The 24,278-nt window shown below is 29.2% G+C and overlaps 1 protein-coding gene across 1 annotated transcript in view; it reads right to left on the reverse strand.

The window, feature by feature from the left end:
- The window catches only part of LOC107437959 (potassium voltage-gated channel protein Shaw-like), a 191,226-nt gene extending 170,529 nt beyond the window's left edge, over window positions 1–20,697 (reverse strand). The window contains exon 1 of the mRNA XM_016050110.3: window positions 20,297–20,697. The gene's annotated coding sequence lies outside the window, so the exon portion shown is untranslated. The remainder of the gene's footprint in view (window positions 1–20,296) is intronic.
- Window positions 20,698–24,278: the final 3,581 nt, after the last annotated feature.

A 24,278-nucleotide genomic window follows, 5' to 3' on the forward strand; every position in this document is an offset into this window, starting at 1 on the left:
TAATTTGTTTAGTTATAATTTTACAGTGTTGAGCATAATCTTGTATGTCTTTACAATTTAAAAACTCCTTGAAAACGTTTTTTTTTTTTTTTTTTGCAATAACGAACCCTATTGGCACAAATTCACAAAAGCGGACCCTGGTTGAAAGAATGTGATTTAAGTGTTTATTTTATATTCACAAATTACGAGTAATTTTTTCACAATTTTACAAAAAAGGGACCTTTCACAAAATGTCTGGACAGATCCCTGATATTGTATATATANATATATATATATATATATATAGAGAGAGAGAGAGAGAGAGAGAGAGAGAGAGAGAGATAGATCACAAGATTTATTCCTACATTTCATCAATAATACATTTCATTAAATTCGCATTCCATGCCCATGTTTTTAGTTCGAAGGTAGGCTTAAACATAAAACATTTAACAGTTATAAACAGCGTGCTTTTAGCTTTGTTTTTGTAGCGTTAATTACGACAACGTAACGTAAAGATACGTAACATCTTGAATAAACGCGAGCATGCGCAGTTGCTTCTATCTTACGTAGGAGAGCGTGCGGAAGCTAATGTAAAAGTGCGAAATCTCCTTTTTGTCCTGATCTATTATCTAACCACTGTAAATTTATATTACGAAACTCATTATTAGGTTCATAATTATTTATTAATCATATAAAATGAAAAATCTCGCTAAATTAGTGATTTTCAAAAATGCGTAAAAATCTTTTACAATAAATTATTTGTCCATTCTAAAGCTTTCTGAATTCTTTACGGCAATATGGTACACAGTTTAAAATTATAACTTTGTTTTAAGTATAAAGCTCTTAAACTGTGGCTTTTTAATATTCCTGGGCTGAAGATCTTCGGGGAAAAAAACTGTTAACACGAATATTGACGGTAAGATTTTTTTACAAATATTATTTAGATAATAAAATTAAAATGTAATAAAAAAATTTTTTTTAAGAACAACGAGTTAAAAACTGTTTAAAATAATTATTAAACTAAACTCACAATGGTAACGTTTGGTTAGAGGTAAAATAGATTATTTCAAAGTTTTAAAAGCATTCTTCAATGTTTCTTTTTTACATTATCGTCAGGGAACGCATTTTCAAAATGAAAAAGGAAAGATGCACTAAAAGTAATATCAAATAAGGATGCAAAAATATATTTCAACAAATGTCATTTTTAAAAGACATTTTAGAAAATAAAACTGTTGTCAGAATTTTTAAAATGGTTTGCTTGTTGAATAAAAACAGAAAAAGATCTTTTTGCAATGTTGGGTAAGTTTTCAATGACAGTTTTAAAGCGTAGAATGATAAATGTATATGGATAAATGAAAATAAATGACTACTTGGATTAGATCGTTTGCGAGTCGGCTGTGCTTCATTTCACTTCAGTTGCACATTTTGAAATCGTTTTCATACTATGATAAAATTTTCTGAGCCGCTGAATCTATTTATTTTAAAGTGGATAGTTTACGAACCTATAAAATATAATAAACTATTCTAAAGTTTAAAAGATTTAAAGCATTAAAATAGTTTAAATATATTACTAAACTTTAACTTAAAAAGAAATATTCTTAAATATGTTAAACGTAAAATTTGACTTAATTTTTTTTTCATGCCGTAATATTTTAATCTGATTTATTTGAAGATTATAATGTAACGCATAAAGATGCTAAACATAACAATATGATAATGGTGTAGAATAAAATTATTAGTATTAATTCGATTGCAAAAATAAGTTAGGTAATACTTAATATCCAGGGAAAAAAAGGAAGACCTAGGTTTCAAACTGAGTGAATTCTCAAGGCAATTTCGATTTTCGGTCTAAATTTACTTTAAAAAATATTAATAAAAGGCAAATTTAAATTTACTGTTAACGATGTTTAAGTTACAAATAAGTTTTCTAATAAGCCACTATTGCTCAACAAGAATTTATTTCTATGGCGAACAAATTGTTTGACTTTTAAAACCATTTTCTACTTTCTGTCCAATTTGAACTACGAAAAAGATTAATAAAATAAAGTTTAAATTTTCGAAGTTAAACACGTTTTAGTTATGAAGGTTTTTTTTTTATTTTGTTTAACAAGTCATTATTACTCAGCTTGAAGAATTAATTTCTATCACGATTCGTTTGTTTGAACGATTCGTTCGTTCTATTTGTTTGAATTCTTAAGGCATTTTCTACTTTCGTTCTAAATTCAAATGCTTAGTTAAAAATGTTTAATTCCTGTTTTAGTTCAAAACTAATGTTTTTTTTTCTTCGTTTAATGGCAAATTATTACTTAGAGGAAACAATTTTTACCCTGTTTGAATTAGAAGGCATTTTCTACTGTCGTTCTAAATTCAAATGCTTAGTTAAAAATGTTTAATTCATGTTTTAGTTTAAAACTAATGTTTTTTTTTCCTTCTTTTTTTAAAGACATATTATAACTAAATAATATCTACCGTGCTTGAATTCTCAAGGCATTTTCTATTTTCGATCTTAAAAGAACAAAAAAAAAATAAACTAGCAATTTAAATTGACTAACTAAATTAAACACGTTAAAGTTAAAAAGTAATTTTTCTAAAAAGCCATTATTGCTCAGAAAGTGGAATTAATTTCAATCGCGAACAAATTGTTAGAATTCTCAAGGCATTTTCGACTCTCGGTCTAAATTCAAACTACAGCTGTTTATCGTAAGCTATTGTTCCTTGAGGAAATGGCATCGCAGAAAGAATCGTCTGCCGTAATAAAATTACGGGGAGACAGAAAGTCGATGGAAATAAGTGCTGATATATTATGCATGAGGAAAAAGCAAACAATTCCCCCCATTTTCGTTGTGAACTAATAATTTTGCAGTCAGAGAGGGTAGATACGAATATGATTTCAAAACTTTGCTTTTGAGAAAGTAGGGGGAGGGGATATTAAGTGGAGATATTTATTTTCTTTCGCGAGGGTACAGTTAGAACAATATTTTGTTGGAATTTTGTCAAAAACTAATAGTTTGAATATGAAATGTTCGAGATCCATTATCGCATGACAAAAATAAAGTAAAAGATATTCGAACGTTTTAAATTGTACTTTACCAAAAATGCAAGAATCTGACGCTTGTTTTTTATTCGAAAGAAAAAGAATAGTTTATATTTATTATAAAAGCACTTACTTATGCATCATAGGCAAATTTGCCTCAAAAATATAAGACATTAGATCAATAAAAATTATATTACAAAAAGAACAAAACAGTTATTAGTCTTTTATCAATAAAAAAAACTACATCAAAACTGAAAAATTAAGTGTGACTACATAATGAATAATAACTACCATAAGAATAAAAACTTACCTGCAATACTTTTATGCAATGTCCCCTCTGACATTGCATAAATGCAATACTTTTAGTTCAAGTAAAAAGAATGTTTACATTCACTCAATTGTTTCGAATTGATGATTGTAAAAAGTACGTTTGCATTTACTGGATTATTTCGAATTGATATAAAAAATATCTTTACATCCACTCAATTATTTAGAATTGATGTAAAAATAATTTCGTATGTACTCGATTGATTCGATTTAATTTTAAAAGTACTTTTACATTAACTCGATTCTTTCAAATTGATGTATTAGTTTGATGTATAATAGAAAAACAATTACGTCTACATTTACTCGATAATTTAGAATTTATGTAAGAAAAACCTTTACATTTGTCCAATTATTTCGAATTGATATAAACAGTATCTTTACATCCACTCAATTATTTAGAATTGATGTAAAAATAATTTCGTATGTACTCGATTGATTCGATTTAATTTTGAAAGTACTTTCACATTAACTCGATTCTTTCAAATTGATGTATAGAGTACGTCTACATTTACTCGATAGTTTAGAATTCATGTAAGAAAACCTTTACATTTGCCCAATTATTTCGAATTGATTTTAAAAATATCTCTACATTTACTCAATTATTTCGAATTGATGTAAAATAAAAAAACATTTTTACGTGTACTCGATTGATTCGATTTAATGTAAAAAGTATTTTTAAATTAACTGGAATACTTCGAATTGAAGTAAAAAGTATCTTTATATTTACTTGATTATATAGAATTCATGTAGAATTCTCGCAAGTTTTATTCCAAATTCAATGATTTTTCAAAAATTCTTGAGCTGGCTAATTTCTAAGATGCAATATCATATTGAGAAATAGGAATTAGTTTTTTTTTTTAAAAAAATGGTAATTTAAAGATAAATATGTCGTAAGATCAGCCAAATAATTGCATGTTTTTGCATTGCAAGGACATTAGCCGTTCGTAAACAATAAGTGTGACTTCCTAAGTTCAAATACGGTAGTTTTAATCTTTCAACTCGTATTCATCGGAAAATATTTTATGGACTGGAAGAAATGGAATGGAATATTGCTTCAGGCCAATATTTCACCTTCGCATACGTTTTATTTCGATTGCATTTTGGATAGATCGCAAAAAATATGAATAGCGTGTACAAAGCTTTTTACATATTTTTTACACAAAATGAATTTATTTTTACCGATCCGTATTATAAATTTGCCCACTAAAGTTGACAAAAAAGTTTTAAAAAGTTTTTAAAATTTGGATAAATAAATAAAAAAATGTTACTTAAAATTTTAAATTTAATGTAACTAAACGTAACTAAATATAAATATAAATTTCGAATCCTTTTAGAAGCATTTTCAAAAAAGGCTAAATAAAGTTCTGGAGTTTTTAGTAAATGGTTTCATCTAGGATTTGGCACATTTTTAAGTTAAAGTAAAATCCTAGTGCAAGCTATAAGAATTATTTTGCTTAAATAATATAATCTAATGAATGCTTAGCAAACTTTTCGGGCAAATCGAAATTGGGTCTCGTCTAAATTCAAAGAAATTTAACTTCTCCGAGGAAATATGATGGAGAAAATTATTCTCCAAATAACACGCTAGAAGTTTTAAATCAAAATGGCGGCATATTAAGATCGCCTGAAACTCATTTCGGTTGCCAACTCTTTCTAACTAAAATCTAATAACGTCGGAATGAGTAAATCTTGTAAGACGACGTTTTCACTAACCAACGTTAAACTCAATTTACGACTAAAATGTTTAAAAGTTTTACTCCCCCCTGTGATGATAATAATAAACATGCAGTAGTCACCACGATATGATTAATTTGCTAAATAAGACTCGAGTAGTTATAGTTATGTGGTTGACTATTTTCTGAATGTCTAAATCCAATTTATGAGAATTAAAAAAAAATACAAATTTTAGAAACAGGCGATTCTTCAATTTAAAGAACATGGCGCGTAGCGGTCTTAAAAAGTGCTTAAAGGTGCTTATTTTTGATTTACGTTTTTTTAAAGAAATTAAAGGTGACTTTTTTATTTGGTGTTTGTGAAAAGTGCTTAATTTTCTATTAATTTTTAAAAAGAGATTTTTTTTTCTTTGTCGTATCGATTGTCGTTCTAAATTACAAAAAAAATTCATGATTTTCATAATTTTCTCTGCTAGCAATATTTATCGGAAACTAGATATTTTATCACGATTATGTAAAGTTTTTGAAAATGTTTACGAATTTTATTGATTTTATGTTTATAAATTAAGAACTTCAAACAATAGAAAAAAATTATTTTTATTAGGGCAGAGATACTAATTAGAATTTTTTTCTTTTGGAAAGTGATTAAAAATGTTTTTTGAGTGCTTAAAAAATACTTAAAAGGTGCTTTTTTGATTGAAAAATCTGGCTACGCACACTGAAGAATTCGAATAAAAAAAGTAACGAATAAAGCAGGGTTCGAAAAAACTCAGAAATTTTACCCGTCCCCGATGACGGCTTGTCCAACAATGTACCCGTCCTCCTTTGAAACTAACCCGTCGCTTCTAAATAAATAAAAATATTATTTTTTTCTTATTTATTACAAACATTTATATAAATTACACAATGAATTAGTAGCTACTAGGATTACATTATACAGTAATAAAAGAAATAATAGGTTACTAATAGTCAAACCCAGTATTTCTTTAATGAAATAATTTATTTCTTTTATGAAATAATTTAAATGACAAAGGTCAAGTTATCTGGAATGTCAATTTATCCGAGGGTACTGCGTTTTTTAAATGAATCAAATATGACGTTTGCCAGTTCCACAATCAAGCCAATGATTTACGGACGTTTCTGCACAGAAATCTGAAAGGGGTTTTCCATTTAGGTGGATGTTCATAATTGCGTTTAACGCTTACGTAATGTGTTTTTTTGTAAGTTCATTGCTGAAAAGTCCCTTTCAGTACTCCCAGACGGAAAAAACATCAATCCACCATGCGCAGTATGTTGCTGTACGGGATTTCTAGATTAGAGGGTCATTTTAGAAGTGAGGCGATAGACTCATGTAAGATAACAAAAATTGAAAGTATATCACGAACATTAACGGGAAAATGGCCGTCCGCGTGGACGTCGGATTCGAGAAATTCGTTGTCCGCGGGAAATTTTTGACCGCCGAGGACGGGCGGTTTTTCGAGCCCTGGAATAAAGAAAAAAAAAATAAAGCAAATATCGTGTGTGGAGCACAAATATTACCAACCAATATTCACTTGGTTAAATCAGGGAAGTGATTCTTCCGCGGACTCGCGGATTTCCGCCTTTTTTCAGATTTTTCCATTTTTCCCGCTAATTTCCGCTGAAATTTTNTTTTTTTTTTTTTTTTTTTTTTTTTTTTTTTTTTTTTTGCGCTAGTTAAAATATTTTTTGAGGAATTAAATTTTCTGCGAAGCGAAAGTATTGAAGTCCTCATTCCTCCCTCAAACATTGATTTTCGTATTTACCTGATTTAAAAGTTGAACGTTGCGATTCTTAATCAGGCGATTTAAATATCGTACATTGCGATTCTTATTTACGAGATTTAAAAATCCAATATCGCGATTTGTAATTACGCGACTTTAAAACCCTATGTAGCGATTCGTATTCACTCGAGCTTAAAATCCAATGTCGTGATTCGTTTCTGCGGTTGTAATATCAAACATCGATTTTCCTATTTATAAGTGCTTTAAAAATTACCCATCGTGATTCGTATTTTCGTGATCTAAAAATTACGCATCATGATTTGTATTTTCGCATTTTTTAAATTCGATATACAGTTTCATATTCACGTGATTTAAAAGCCTCATTTCGGAATTCACATTCTCTTAATTTAAAATCATGCATGTGATTCATATTCTCTTAATTTAAAATCATGCGTGTGATTCATATTTATGTATTCATGAAATTTTAAAATTAATCATCGGGATTTATAATCACATGGTTTACAAGTTTAAAAATCGCACTTTTTTGTCAAATTTTTGTATATATATATATACATTTCGTTTGCTTAAAAATATACATATTGCAGGGCTGCCATCTACTACGCTTTCTGCGAAATATATAATTGACCGATAGACAATTAAAAACTAAAGCTTTCAGAATTTTTGGTTATTTTGCTAGCATTTTAAAAACTTCACCACGAGAGAAATAGAATTAAGTGACATTTTATATAAGATTTCGAATCATCTAAGAGAAGTGGTGTGAAAAATGACTTTAAATCACATTTATAAAAGAAAGAATAATATATTAAAGTATAAACTTAGCTACCACTGGAAGACATTTTTCCAAAAGGGGTAGAAAGTTGACAGGCCTGATATTGGAAATTACAGTCGGCACATTACAAGAGCTCAAAAACAGGCGTCTATTTTCAAGACGTGAATGAGAAAAAAACAACAGTGAATTGAAATATAAAACGTAAAGTTTCCAAAAAAATGAACAGTAAATATGAGAGCAAAACTAGAAAAACCATAATAGCTGAGAGAGAGTAAAAATAAAGATGAAAAAACAGAACAAGAAAAACCGCTGTGTCTGAGTGACGTAAATCAGGGTAAAATGCAATTCCAGCGTTATGGAGGGGTGGTGAGTAACAATGTCATTAAAAAGGGAATTTGTAATAACGAAATTACTACCGAACTTTAACGAATTTAGTAGTGGAAATGTTTTGAAATATCAACTTTGCTACGAAGCAGAGCTTCAATACAGGCATACCTAGCCGTTATTTTTTTTTTCAGTTTCTGATTAAGATCTTTTCTAGGGGTAGTGAAATAAAAATTGATTTTGCAATTATGTATTAGGAATTATTTTGACTGTGATCGTTTAATATTTTTATAGAATATAAATACATATTATTTTAAAGTATAGGTATGTGTAGTGGTGGTCAGAATTATTAAAGTATTTCTATTAACCCTTTGGGTACATTTGACGAATGAGACTCGTCATGCATTTATTACCAATAAATAAAAAGTGGTGACTAGAATATTTTGCTGTCAGTCTATTTCAGAAAGAAATAATGTATTGATTACTTTCCACTTCTTATAAATGACAAAACATTTATTGAAGGTGTCAGGTTTCATTTGGTAACTATCTAACAAAACAAAAAAATATTTTTTTTTAATCAAAAACTTACTACCAGGTTTTTTATTTGGTTGTTTCCTCTTTGTTCGGAATATAAATAAACCGGATTTTAGTTAAAAATGTCCTGTTTATTTTCAACCAGGGTCCTCCTGCTTTAGTGAATGCGTGCAAATAGGGTCCTGTTATTGCAAAAAACTTTTTCAACGAGTTTTTAAATTGTAAAGGCACACAAGATTATGCTCAACACTGTAAAATTATAATTAAAAAAAATGAAATTTTAAAAAATAAACAGCAATTGCAGCTACTAAATTAGCGATGCAACATATAAATATTTGGTATTTAGCCTATACTTCTGAGCGCAGAATATTCATTTCGGACGAATAATGGAAGAAGCATCAGCCGAAGACAAGATTTAGTTCGTTTACATCTGTCTTTCTCCCCCCCCCTTCCTGGGAAGGGTTTATTCGATTAGCAAAACAATAATGAAGATAAACAAATTTGTGAAGTGTCCGATTAAAAAATAAATTATGTTGTGAAGGGTCCGTTTTTAAGTTAAAATATTTTGTGAAGGGTCCGTTTTTGTGAAAAGATATTTTGCGAAGGGTCCGTTAGCGGACCCAAATTTCTTCTAAACAGATCCCTGCGTACCAACACTTAATATATACCTATTTCTACCATAGTCAGTCAAATGAGCGGAATTCTTAAATGAATGTATGAAATATGGATGTTAGGAAAGAAATAAACAAGAAAACTTTATTTTAATTAAACAAAATTGTATAGTGCCAATTTTTATGCATTACAGACGCAAAGAATAAGACTTTTTATTTTATTGCCCATCGAATTTTTTACATATGCGGGGTGTTTCCATTGAAAATTTCACATTTAGAACAAATTTTGATGGTTTTACTACCATTACAACATTCTATCTCGCATGCCTTACGTTGATAAGAATCTTGCTACTTACCAAAACTTTTGAGTTCTGTCACTTTTTCTTACACAAAAATGCCAATCTGAAACTTTAGGTAGGGGAGAGTGGGGTCAATTGTAGCATTTTCTACTTAACTATTTTTAACTAACAAAAAATCCAATATATTATTAGTATTAATTGACAGACGAGTAAAATAGACTATCCTCTACTAGAAAAAAAATAAATGCCTTATTTTAAATGTTATTATATTAGTAATTAACAATTTTTGACAGTCGTGCACTTGTTACAATTGTCTCCTCTTACGGGGTCAATTGTAACAGTTCATAAATTCAACTAAAACATAGTTAATTATCATAGTTGTGATATATTTTTTTATTGATCAAAATAGTAGTGATATTTTAGGAGTAAAAATAATAATGAACAGAGACCTAAAGGGTTAAACTTTTAACTTTAAGGGGTTAAAATCTTTAATTTATGCTGTGAAAGGTGACAAATAAAATAATGCACATGCAACATTATATAAATGATGTTGGAAAATATTGGTGGTTCTTAAAGAATTAAGTAATGGTTTGTAAACATAAGATTATTCATTTTCAGCTGTTACAATCGTCCCTTTACTTATAGTTACAATCGTCCCCAAGACGCCATTTCAGTTTCATTTGTTAAAAACATTGCTAGTTAATTAACAAAACTAATTCTATTTTATTGAAATGTTAATTAAGGTGTCCACTTACATATTCGGTTAATAATTTTTATTTGTTCAAACAAAATTACTTTGTTATAATATAATAATCTAATACCAAAAAAAGTACTTACGTAGCTTGAAAATATCTTTTGTGATGTAACTCTTTCAAAAGTACATAAAAAGGGTTGCCAGCAGGGGTGTACATGTAGATTTATTAAATACACCTTGTGCGCCACCTAGGAACCAAATCTGGAACCCGACACTCGAAATTTGTGCTCTGTTACATTCGTACCCTGTTTCGATTGACCCCACTCTCCCCTACTTTCTTGAAATTTGAATTCACAGTTATTCTAATTGAACTAAATACGCGACAGTTTTTGCGGAAATGTGCATATAATCAAATGGAATACGTTGAACTAGCATTACATTGTAATTTCTGATCCAATAACCTTATAAAGCAATAAATTGTTCTCCCGGTCAAATGACCGGTTGTGGTAGAAATAGGTATACGACAAGTATTATTCGAAACAAAAAAAATACAAAAAATAATAATAGAATATTAACTGCATATAACTGTCAGAAAAGATCATGAAGTCAAATCTGCAAAGGCGATAAGATGATATGCGCATTTTCGATGAAAAGGTTCTTTAACGGTCATTTGACCGGATATGGTATGTTTAGTGTCAAGCAGAAATGAGATAATTTTTGCTTAGTAAATGTTTTTATGCCTTACACGTTCGTATTTTTTAAAATTCGAAATTATATTGAAATAGGGAAACTTAGGGAATATTAAACTTAGGGAAACTTAGTTTGTCTTGAACCGTCTTTCTTCCCTCCCCCCCCGGGAAGGGTTTATTCGATTAACAAAACAATAATGAAGATGAACAAATTTGTGAAGTGTCCGATTAAAAGATAAATTATTTCGTGAAGGGTCCGATTAAAAGATAAATTATTTTGTGAAGGGTCCGATTGAAAGATAAATTATATTGTGAAGGGTCCGATTAAAAGATAAATTATTTTGTGAAGGGTCCGATTGAAAGATAAATTATATTGTGAAGGGAAAAATAATACGAGGAAAGATAATCATTTCAAGCTAAATGTGTATACCCTAGCAGCAAAGTAACTTGGGCTCTCAGTGGGCCAATATTCTTGAATCTTGGCTCAGTAAAAGTTCAAAGGGCCTTTATTTTCCGATAATGGCCCTATATAGAACTTTCCGATTCACCCGATATTTTACATCCACCATACAACCCTATATTGGTCTTAAATAGAATTGTCAGATTCACACTCGATATTTTATATCCATTATTTTGCCAATGGAGGTTCTATATTGGCCAATGTAGGCCCTATATAGGCCATTCTAGGACCAATAAAAAAAAACTCTAGACACCCTAAATATTGGTCCTTCGGTGCATGTTTTTATGGGACCTATATCGAGCCAATTTTGAACCCAACTGGGGCCAAGGTAAAATTGTTGCTAGGGTAATTTGACATTATTTCTGCTTAATTAAAGCAAACTATCGCGTGAAATGGCTGTGGTCTAATTTTTATCCAAATACTGTCGAAGAACTTCTTGTTTTTGATTTTTTGTGTGTGTCTAAATTAGTAGAATAAATATTTTATTATTTCTCTAAAAGCAACGATAAACAGACTTCGATAATCCAATCTTAGGCCAGTATCAGCCACAAATTTCGCACTAACTGTTATTCTTTGGAATATTAGTCATTCTACGATCTTTTTCACTTTCTTAAACAGTGAAATCTCCAGACAAGACCACCACTATGTAGCGACCACCTTTATGTAGCTACCACTTTTTGGAGGCTCAGAATATTTTCCATAGATTTTTTATTAAAGAAAACTTTTGGGAGAGACCAATAAAGTATCTCCGAAACCGGGCAACCATCGGCACCAAATGCGGAAAATGTCAAATAAGGAAAAGCAAAAAAATATAAAAACAGTAAATTTAACAAAACAAATAAGTGGATTAAAATGTATCGAAAATATTTGTGTGAGGCTATTATTTAGAGAGCTCTTTTTGACGATACAATCTCATGTTGCTTTCAGAATACACTAAAGAGACGATGCCATCCATGATTTACTTTTAGAAATGAAAGTTAAATTAGAAGAAGAAAAAGTTTTTTTAGAAAAATCAAGCATCTTAAACAAACAAACCTCTTCTCATCTTTTAAAGCTGGCTAACTTTTATGATATAAAATTAAATGCAAACTAAAACAAAAAAAAAACATAATTGCTTATTTTATTTAAAATAGCTTTAACATTCACAGGGGTCTGTCCAGACATTTTGTGAAAGGTCCGTTTTTGTAAAATTGTGAAAAAATGACTCGTAATTTGTGAATATAAAATAAACGTTAAGTCACATTCTTTCAACCAGGGTCCTGCTTTTGTGAATGTGTGCAAATAGGATCCTGTTATTGCAAAAAACTTTTTCAAGGAGTTTTTAAATTGTAAATAGATACAAGATTAGGTTCAGCACTGTAAAATTATAATTAAAGAAATTTAAATTTTCAAAAATAAATAGCAATTGCTGCTACTAAATTAGAGATGCAACACACAAATATTTGGTATTTAGCCTATACTGCTCAACGCAGAATATTCATTTCGGACGAATAAAGGAAGAAGCGTCCGCTGAAGACAAAGTTTAGTTCGTTTACATCTGTCTTTCTTTTTTTCCACCCCCCTGGGAAGAGTTTTTTCCATTAACAAAACAATAATGAAGATAAACAACTTTGTGAAGGGTCCGATTAAAAGAAAAATTATTTTGTGAAAGGTCCGTTTTTAAGTTAAAATATTTTGTGAAGGGTCCGTTTTCATGAAAAGACATTTTGTGAAGGGTTCGTTAACGCAGTGTTCCCCAACCTTTCTATCACCGCGGACCTGTCAACGTTTGATAATTTTACCACGGCCCGCAGGGGGGGGGGGCGTTGATTGTTTATATTTTAGATAATTTTTAATGACATATATTAATTTTAATATATAATATTTTAATTACATATATTAATATTAATTTACATCATATTGTTGTTGTTGTTGCTGTTAATTTACGTCGCACTGGAGCTGCACAAAGGGCTATTGGCGACGTTCTGGGAAACATCCCGGAGGATGATCCGAAGACATGCCATCACAATTTTGATCCGCTTCGGTAGCCCGACGACCTGCGCGCGAAGTCGAGCACTTTACGGTAGCACAGTTTAACAAGGACCAATACCGCACACCCTCGGTCCCTACGCAGACTGATCCAAGTGGTTACCCACCCGCACACTGACCGTAGCCAGTGATGCTTGACTTCGGTGATCTGCCGGGAACCGTGTCTTAACGATCAGTCTACTGCGGGACTAATTTAATTGTATTTAAACATGTCCTCCAAACAAAATACAGTTACACCAAAAAATAAATATAAAGCAATTTAGCATTTTAACTTACTAGAACATTAAATCAATGAGAACCCTAAGCTTGTTTCTTTGCAATGAAACGGTTCCATCTGGGGGTAATCGGAGACAATGATACATGACAAAAATTTATGTTACTACTTTCGGGGGCCCCTTTTTTTAAATAAATTTTTTTTTAATGGAACACAGATATTTTTAATTTGGGGTATAAATTCAGTTTCAATGAAATGGGCGGCCCGGTACCATTTGATCCACGGACCGGGGGTTGGGGAACACTGCGTTAACGGACCCAAATTTCTTCTAAACGGACCCCTGATTCATTATTGGTAAATTTGTTTTTACGCATAATTTTATCAGTTGGGATCATTTTTACAGACGCTAAATTTTATGCATAGATTCGTCTTTTCATGTCGCCAACAGAAGTGACACTTCCGCACCAAGAAAACGACACTGACTAAAATTAAAATCGTTAACAAAAAAAATCATGCACCTTCAATAACAATTTGGAAGCCAATGGAGGTTATCTCTAAGAACAACCAGTCTCCATCTACGACCATTTTACTGTGGAGCGGAAAGTGGTCGCTCCCTAGAGGTTTTCACTGTATTTCGAACAGAATATCATGATTCGTTAGACCATTGGGGGCCACATTTTAAGGAACCCAGCTGGTAAGCATAGACAGGAAGTTTTAGCGTCCCCTAAGATTTAAACTAGTAGCAAAATGACGATAAATCTCTTGCTTAACATTAGATTGCCAAAGGAAGTCATTTTGACTGCTTTTTAATTTCAATTAGAAAAACAATGATGTCTATAATGACACAATTTCTTAGAATTTTGTGACTTTTTGTACAACATATAATTATTTTCATTGTTAATATTTACTAATAACTTGTTATATAACTGAAAATAATATCGAAAATTAATTTTAAACAAATTTCTTTACGCTTTAGTTATTCTTTCACAATGCAGTCATTTTTACTGCTTTTGGGCAATATAGGTATTTCAGTCTTTCTAGTGTTAACTAGTTAACTTTGCTAATCTACACGGGGTGCGTAGCCAAATAATTCAACAAAAAATAAGCACCTTTTAAGCACTTTTCAAGCACTCAAAAATATTTTTAAGCACTTTAAAAAAGTATCAAAATTAGGCAGGGTTGGAAAGATTTTGACAATCGACGGTTTTATCTTGTTTTAACCGTCATGTCAAAAAAAAAAACTTTTGGCATTGTTTTCGACAATTGTCAAAAATCATGAAATTTTGAATTATGTAAAACGAATGGCGTTTTCAAACGCTACGGACTAGCTATAAGCCAAAATAGATTGGGGTTGAATTAATTATGAAAACGTTGAATAGAAAGAACAATGTAAACTGTGTCTTTTTGCATAATTCGAGGCGAAAATCAACATAGTAAAGGAAAAATCTCATTTTGAAAAAGGGATAATTAAGCACTTTTTAAGAACACCCAATGAAAAAAGCACCTTTAAGGGCTTTTAAAAACGAAAATCGAAAATAAGCACTTTTAAGCACTTTTTAAAAGCGCTAAGCACCCTGTCTACAGTACAATTCAACACTAATGTTTACAATACAAATGACTACAAATGTTTTGATGAGAATTTTAGTCATTTTTGTCGAAATGTGAAAGTTTAAAACCTTGTATACAACAGTGGGACACGGAAATGTTGTCACAAACTTCTATTAGGTTAACTTCTAATTACTAGATCATTGACTGAAAATTTTTTGTTACAGCTTGCTACCAATAGAAAAAAAAATTTGCAAAATTTTTTAAAACATGAGTATTTAGTGGAGCTTATTGTTTATTTTGACAACAAACACTCGACATGCGTATATTTCGAACATATAAAAAGTAATCGCCAGAATATATTGTTTATATCGGAAAAAGATAATGCATTGAGTACTACCCCATTAATGACAAAGCATTTACTAGAGAAGGTATCAGGTTAGATTTGGTAACTAATCAACTAAAAAAAAAAAATTCTTATCATTTTTGACCAAAAACTTGTAACCAATTTTCACTGTTGTTGTTCCCTTGTTGTGTTCACTGTCTTGTTGAAATTGAAATAAATCGGACTTAAACGGGTTAATAATAAATTTTGGTTATGTCATAACAGGGTTTCCGCGGTCCTTTAAAAGTTTCTCTAGCGGTAGTGAATTTAAGTCAATGCCAGAAGATATTTCTTATTTTAAGATACCACTTAATTGTTAAGTGCTTTAGAAACTTGAGTATCAATGCATATATACTTTCTTTAAAAAAAATTTTAGTGGAAGTTACACAGAAATTAAAATTTGGATATTTGTTTAATTTTCGTTACCGTTTTTCTAAATTTTCAAGGCCCGTGGAAACCCTGCATAATTTTACAAATAAATAATTAAAAATACCTAAATCAGGGGTCTGTCCAGACGTTTTGTGAAAGGTCCGTTTTTCGTGAAATTGTGAAAAAATTACTAATATTCCTTCAACCAGGGTCCGCTTTTATGAATTTGTGCAAATAGGGTCCGTTATTGCAAAAAAAAACTTTTTCAAGCAGTTTTTAAATTGTAAAGACATACAAGATTATGCTCAACACTGTAAAATTATAATTAAAAAAATTAAATTTAAGAAAATAAACAACAATTGCTACTTCTAAATTAGAGATGCAACATACAAATATTTGGTATTTAGCCTATACTGCTGGAAGCAGAATATTAATTTCGGACGAATAATGGAAGAATCGTCTGCCGAAGACAAAACTTAATTCGTTTACATCCATCTTTCTTGTTTTATGCCCTGGAAAGGGTTTATTCGATTAACAAAATAATAATGAAGATAAACAAATTCGTGAAAGGTCCGATTAAAAGAAAAATCATTTTTAGAGTCCGTTTTTAAGTTAAAATATTTTGTGAAGGGTCCGTTTTTAAGTTAAAATATTTTGTGAAGGGTCCGGTTTTATGAAAAGATATTTTGTGAAGGGTCCGTTAACGGACCCAAATTTCTTCTAAACAGACCCCTGTAAATACAATTATCACTTTTTATTTTATTTTTTAAAAATCAGCTATTTCTAAATAGTCATTATGCTTCAGACGTACAGATAAGGTAAAACGATATTGATAGGCAATTAAATGTATATGTGTGGCTTATAGTATATATAGCCCACTATATAGCCCACCAGTCCCACGCTAAGGTAATGCCTGTGTTTAAGTCTTGTTAAAAATGTATCAAATATACTGTTGAAATCAAATTCTCATATTCATTACAAGCATATGCAAAACATAAAAATAACTTGAAAGAAAAAACAACTTAAAAACCATTTTTCGAGTAACACATACATTATAAATAATTTTGATATGGTATTTTCCAGTAAAAAAATACTCAATATTTCACGCACTATAGACTTGTAATCTGTGTACTTTAGCCAAAATTACAAACTGTAAGAAAGCACTAACGTGAAATATTGTTTACAGGGCTAATATCAGACACAATTCTTAATTTGCTTCATTAGTTTTCTTTTAGAATATAATACACTTCTTATCCATAAAGATAAAGCAAGAGATAAAACGAAAACGTGAATTACATTATTTTTGAAACGAGAATTATAGTTCGAATAATGCAAAAGAAAGTGAAAAGAAGCACAAATAATTGCACAAAAATATGTATGCAATAGTTTCGGTTCTGTGAACAAGAACCTTCATCAGTGTCGAAACGCAAAATGACAGAAGAAAGTAACGAGACAAATGTGTTGCAATAAGGAAAGAAAGTGGTTTAAGTGATTTACTTCATTGTTAGACCCTATCTTTACTTTAATTATTACAGTATTTTTAAATGAAGACAAGAATTATAAGAATTAGGGAACAAATAGACTCCAGTTAAATTCATTAAAAAAACAATAGAAAAAAGAGACTAAAAAATAGAATTTTTTCGAAATTTCCGAGATTGTTTTCCCTTAAAATACTGAAACGAATTTTTATCTGCGAAAATAATATCGATTTTTTTTTCGTGATTTTTGATTTATCTTATTGTTCAATAATAAAGCGTTATATGTTTATCATTTTGAATAATAAAGAGTGACGCAAATTTTAATAGTTTTTTTTATTAACTTTTAATAGATTTGCTAATGTATTTATCATGAGTGTTGAGAATATATTTAAGTTAAACTTTCAAGATTTTCAATAAAAAAATTCATAAATACGAAAAATAAAAATTGCTGGTAAAACAATCAATGGTGAGCTTATTTGACATATGCTTCTAAATTTTACCTACTTAAAATCATTTAAAAATAAAAATATCTCTCATTTTTCTTGCAGTTATCTTATTTTAGTCAAAATCATCAGGGGCTAACTGTAGATAAGGCTCTTATTTCTTTTCATAGTTTTTATTGAATCAATTACATTTGGTTTTGGATATTTTGGTTTTTTCTGGTTTGGCTAAAATTTATTATCATTCTTTTCAATTTATCATCATTCTTAATTGAAGCTAGTAAACAATTTTATTTAGAACATTTCTTTTTTATGAAACTACAAATATTTTTTTGAAACAATTTTTTTTCCGAATTAAATATTTTGAAACTTTTTAAGATCAATTATATCGAAACATCATTCTTTAATATTTTATTTTAATATTATCAGGTTATTTCAATTACTTATACTAAAAAGGAAACCTCTTCAGTTTTGTTGACGAAATTGTTATTTAATTTATGCACTTGCATAATTGATATTTCGGTTGGTAAAATTTTATTTTTCTAATTCAGGTTATATAAATTGCTTAAACTAAATAAGAAAAATCTTTATTCTTATTGACTAAATTGTAATTCATTTTATATATTTCCGTCAATTTGTTATTTCTTAATAAGGTTTGACAGTATAATACTTACAATACGTATAATACGACAGTATAATTATGGATTTTATTTCTGTTGGAATAGATATTGTGTGCATATAACTGATAATATATGTAATGATGTTTCAAAACTTTAATTTCTTTTTTCAGAATTTAAATTGCTTAAACTAAATTAGACAAGCTACAAGATAACAATTTTATTCAATAAGAGAAACATCTCTATTTCTATTGAATAAATTGTTATTCAATTCATATATTTTCGTAGTATGTAAATTTTATTTTTCTTAATCAGGTTTGAAAGTATAATAAGTAAAAACATAGATTTTATTTCTGTTGGAATAGATACTGCATATAACTAATAACACATGTAATCACATTTCAAAACTTTAATTTCTTTTTCCAGAATTTTTCAAAATTTAAATTCCCTAAACTAAGTAAGAAACATCTTTATTCCTATTGACTAAATTGTTATTTAATTTATGTATTTTCGTAGTTTGTAAATTTTATATTTCTTAATCAGGTTTAACGTACATAAAAACTGGATTGATATTTATGTTTGCAAATTTTATTTTTCTTAATCAGGTTATATAAATTGCTTAAAAACTAAATAGGAAACATCTTTATTCTTATAGACTATATTCTTATTCAACTTATGTAATTTCGTAATTAGTAAATTTTATATTTCTTAATAAGGTTTAACAGTATAATACGTAAATACATGAATTTATATTTATGTTTGCAAATTTTATTTTTCTTAATCAGGTTATATAAATTGTTTAAACTAAATAGGAAACATCTTTATTCTTATAGACTATATTCTTATTCAACTGATGTAATTTCGTAATTATTACATTTTATATTTCTTAATCAGGTTTACTAGTATAATACGTATAAACATGGATTGATATTTGTGTTTACAAATTTTATTTTTCTTAATCAGGTTATATAAATTGCTTAAACTAAATAGGAAACATCTTTATTCTGATAGACTAAATTGTTATTCAACTTATGTAATTTCGTTATTAGTAAATTTTATATTTCTTAATCAGGTTTAACAGCATAATACATAAAAACATGGATTGATATTGTTGTTTGCAAATTTCATTTTTCTTAATCAGGTTATATAAATTGCTTAAACTAAATAGCAAATATCTTTATTCTTATAGACTAAATTGTTATTCAACTTAAGCAATTTCGTAATTAGTATATTTTATATTTCTTAATCAGGTTTAACAGCATAATACGTAAAAAAAATTATTTGATATTTTTGTTCGCAAATTTTATTTCTCTTTATCAGGTTATATAAATTGCTTAAACTAATTAGGTAACATTTTTATTCTTATAGACTAAATTGTTATACAACTTATGTAATTTGTAATTAGTAAATTTTATATTTCTTAATCAGGTTTAACAGCATAATACGTAAAAAAAATTATTTGATATTTTTGTTTGCAAATTTTATTTCTCTTTATCAGGTTATATAAATTGCTTAAACTAAGTCGCAAACATCTTTATTCTTTTAGATTAAATTGTTATTCAACTTAAGCAATTTCGTAATTAGTAAATTTTATATTTTTTAATCAGGTTTAACAGCATAATACGTAAAAACATGAATTCATATTTTTGTTTGCAAATTTTATTTCTCTTTATCAGGTTATATAAATTGCTTAAACTAAATAGGTAACATTTTTATTCTTATAGACTAAATTGTTATTCAACTTATGTAATTTGTAATTAGTAAATTTTATATTTCTTAATCAGGTTTAACAGCATAATACGTAAAAAAATGATCTGATATTTTTGTTTGCAAATTTTATTTCTCTTAATCAGGTTATGTAAATTGCTTAAACTAAATAGCAAACATCTTTATTTTTATAGACTAAATTGTTATTCAAATTATGTAATTTCGTAATTAGTATATATTGTATTTCTTAATCAGGTTTGTGACAGTATAATACGTTAAAACATAGATTTTATTTCTGTTGGAATAGATACTACATATAACTGATAAGACATGTAATGATAATACAAAACTACTTACAATGCATCCGTTATCCCAGAGTTTCGGAGTAGAAAACTCTCTTAAAACATTCCAGAATTAATTAATCCATCTAATTCAGTTGTTAGTATTTTCCGGGATCGGGTCCTACTCCGGAAGGAAAAGGCACACCAAAGAAAAACCGGAGCGAAACAGCCTGTTGGAGCAACAAACCCAAATAACGGGAGAAATCTTCCGAGATAAAGAAATATATATTCGAATCATGCCACATTAATTCCGGTTTTTTGATCCAGGATCTTTTTCATAAGTGGACGGGATAGCCCATAGTAAATCGATTGGTACCATAACTACCCATTCCTTTAATATCGTTAAATTCCTGCATCGTTTTCACAGGACCAGGAGAACCGCTCCTGTTATTATGCTACAGAAGGTTTGAGAGATCTGAAGGGTTGCCGTTCAAAAAGAGGAATCGAATTGATTGCGCCATGTCTCTCGCCAAGATAAATCGCCAAATATCGCAGATTCTGGGAGTAGGTCAGCAACAGGCTATGGGGATGGTACGTGATAGTAGTCATCGATTTAGTGCTATTGCACTGAATGTAACTGTAAAGATTTGGCTTCTTATTTTGGGAAAGGATGGATCATCATAGAATATTTTTTTCAAGCCTATTAATTAAGAAACAAATGCACATAATGTTTTTGATGGCACTGAAATTACATAATACGTTTTTGGTATATCAATTTTTTTTAAGGAAAATAATTAATCAGTTTGTTTTAATATTTATGTTGAATTACGTTTTGGTAACATTAGAATATTTGGACAGAAACAGGGATTCTAATAAATTAATACCATCAAACAAGTTGTTTGTAGAATTTTCGGCTGCCGCGAAAACTGGTAGAAACGTGACTATCGCCATTAATAAAGCAAAAATGCTGAGGATGATAAATTAAAAATATAAATATTCTATCTTTATAATTTTCTAATAAGAAAAGAAACATGCATGGAATTATGCAAGAATTTGTTTTTTAAAACTATCGTGGGAAAATATTTACTAATTCGATGTATACCACTTTTTAATTTGGAACCGTGTTTATGTTATAGCAAATATAGAATTTGAACTCTAATTGGTGAAGAAAAAATAGTTAAGACAGGTGTGAGAAATTTTAAATGGTGTGAGAAATTCTTCCGTGGGTGTGAGGAATTTTAAATGGTGTGAGAAGTTCCTCCATGGGTGTGAGAAATAATAAATGGCGTGAGAAATTCTTCCGTGGGTGTGAGAAATTTTAAATGGTGTGAAAAATTCTTCCGTGGGTGTGAGAAATAATAAATGGCGTGAGAAATTCGTCCGTGGGTGTGAGAAATTTTAAATTGTGTGAGAAGTTCCTCCATGGGTGTGAGAAATAATAAATGGCGTGAGAAATTCTTTCGTGGGTGTGAGAAATTTTAAATGGTGTGAAAAATTTTAAGAGTATTTTAAAATTCAAATTTTTGCTTCAAAATTTGAGAAAATTTCGTTTAAAACTGCGTAAGATATGAGTAATTAAAGTAGTTCTTTTATACTGCGCATGCGCGGAAAAAATTTAAGCGAAATAATAATTTTGTAGCGATTTGTAATTAACAACTCAGAAAAAAATTCCAATTTAAAAAATCTTAAAAATTTAAAAAGTTTAAAGCACATTTCAAAGTAGTTTTAGCACTTTTTAAAAGAAAGCTTGAAATTAAAAAGGGTATTCCACATATCTTATTTTGCACTATTAAACAAGATTTATTAAAAATGACCCCCCGCATTATTGGGGACCATGTCCCTTAGAAGAATTTTTTATCACCTGTTTCCTTTCCCTTTTAAATCACATTTTTGTGTATGAACATTTATTGTAAGGTATTATCATTTGTGATTAAATTCTGTCTACGAAATAAATTTTGTAGAAAACCCCTTATCACTTTCAGCTTTCATTTGAAAAATAGGAAAACAAGTTTGAAAATGGCTTGAAACTTTTTAAATTTTCAAAATTTTCAAATCAGACGTTTTTTATTAGTTGTTAAATACAATTTTTTTATTCATTAAAACTTTATTGCCTAAAATTAATTTTTCAATTCTCATTTCGGAAAGTCATTTTTGGAAGAACAAAATTAGGCAAGTATGAATTATAAATGACTCAGCATGAAATGGAATTGAAATACTTTTTCATGGAGAATATCCAAAAACGAATCATTTAGGGGAACGAAATTTTCATTACTACCCATAAATTAAATACGCCAATACATTAAACATAGCTAGTGGTAATTTCAAAGCTAGTGGTAATATTATTAATTAATTTGTTGATAATTAATTTTTATAAATTAATGTTTTATTAATTTAGTGCTAATTAAGTGAATGATAAATATAGCTAGTGGTAATTAAGTGCTAATTAATTATGTTCATAATAATAATTTTAAATGTAAATTCACTTTTTAATAAAATACGCCAATACATTAACAAGGCTAGTGGTAATTAAATGCTAATTAATAATGTTATTAATTAATTTTTTTTATAAATTTAGTGCTAATTAAGTGAATGATAAACATAGGTAGTGATAATTAAGTGCTAATTAATTATGTTTATAATAATAATTCTAAATGTAAATTCAATTTTAAATAAAGTACGCCAATACATTAAGCAAAGCTAGAGGTAATTAAATGCTAATTAATTACGTTATTAATAAATTTTTTTTATAAATTCAGTGTTAATTAACTGTATGATCAACATAGCTAGTGGTAATTAAGTGCTAATTAATTTTGTTTATCATAATAATTTTTAATTTATATTCAATTTTAAATAAAATACGCCAATACATGAGACATAGCTAGTGGTATTTAAATGCTAATTAATTATGTTATTAATTAATTTTTTATTAATTTAGTACTAATTAACTGTATAATATGCAAAATAGCCATACGCTTTGTACTTATTTATCTTTTTATTTGCATATTTCATTGAATATTATATATTCCCACCGAGTTTAACATAAGGTAAGGATGATTCAGTTTGACTTACAATGAAGTTTCGTTTTGTTTATCTTTTGAATCTTCAACACTGCATGTTAAAATAACTATTTATATCTTATATATCAACACCGGTTTTACTTAAAAAAGAAACACTTTTTTCCCTTTACTGCAGTTTTGAAAGGTAAGAGGTTGTTTGAGAGATAAAAATAGGTCAATATTTCATAATTATAGTTTATGATCCTGCCATTTCAGCGTTTACAGACGCGTTTTAAACAATCTTAAAGGGAGCTGGAAAATCTAAAAATATTGAAAAGTGAAGAATCGTGCTTATCATATGTTTTTTTAAACATCAACATTTGAGCAGAGTCGGATGACTTTGAAATCTACATTTATATTTTTTCCGTACTTTTTTCATTATTAAAACGCAAGAATGTTGTACAATGAAGATATATATTTTTTATAACCGTCGTTGAACAGTCAACGCAATTATTTGGGTTTACGGCTACTAATGTTCAACTCCGTAGCCTTGTAATTTTGAATCCAATCCAGAAGACAGGGGAACTCCTGGATCAAGTATTGGGAGAAATTTTGCCTTCGAGGATGAAACTAAACCGCATTTGCATTACATGGAGTGGAAAACCTCGAAGACCTTAAACATTTAGCCTGACGTCAAAGGGACTCTAACTCATGATCCGTCTACTACTGAGGATAATTTACGTCAGCACTGTGAATGGTACAAGCCGGATGCAGAATTTGTATCGACCAGCCATCGCTGGGATTCGAACCCAGTTCACATCATTAGAAGGCGAACGCGCTATCTCCTGAGCCATCACGGCAACAACAACTACCAGGAGCTTCCCAACGTGTAAGCGCACTCTACGTGTCAAACGTACCCTACGTGTTCAGCTGAGTGCAGTTTGCGTACGATGATTCGCTTACTCAAGTTGGGATCTCTGAAGCTTTACAAGAGTCTTCTAACTTATTAACCTTTACATACTATCGAGAAAGTTTTTTAAGTAGTAATTTAATAGAAATTTT

The sequence above is a fragment of the Parasteatoda tepidariorum genome, chromosome 9 (assembly GCF_043381705.1).
Source record: "Parasteatoda tepidariorum isolate YZ-2023 chromosome 9, CAS_Ptep_4.0, whole genome shotgun sequence".
Classification (NCBI taxonomy): Eukaryota; Metazoa; Arthropoda; class Arachnida; order Araneae; family Theridiidae; genus Parasteatoda; species Parasteatoda tepidariorum.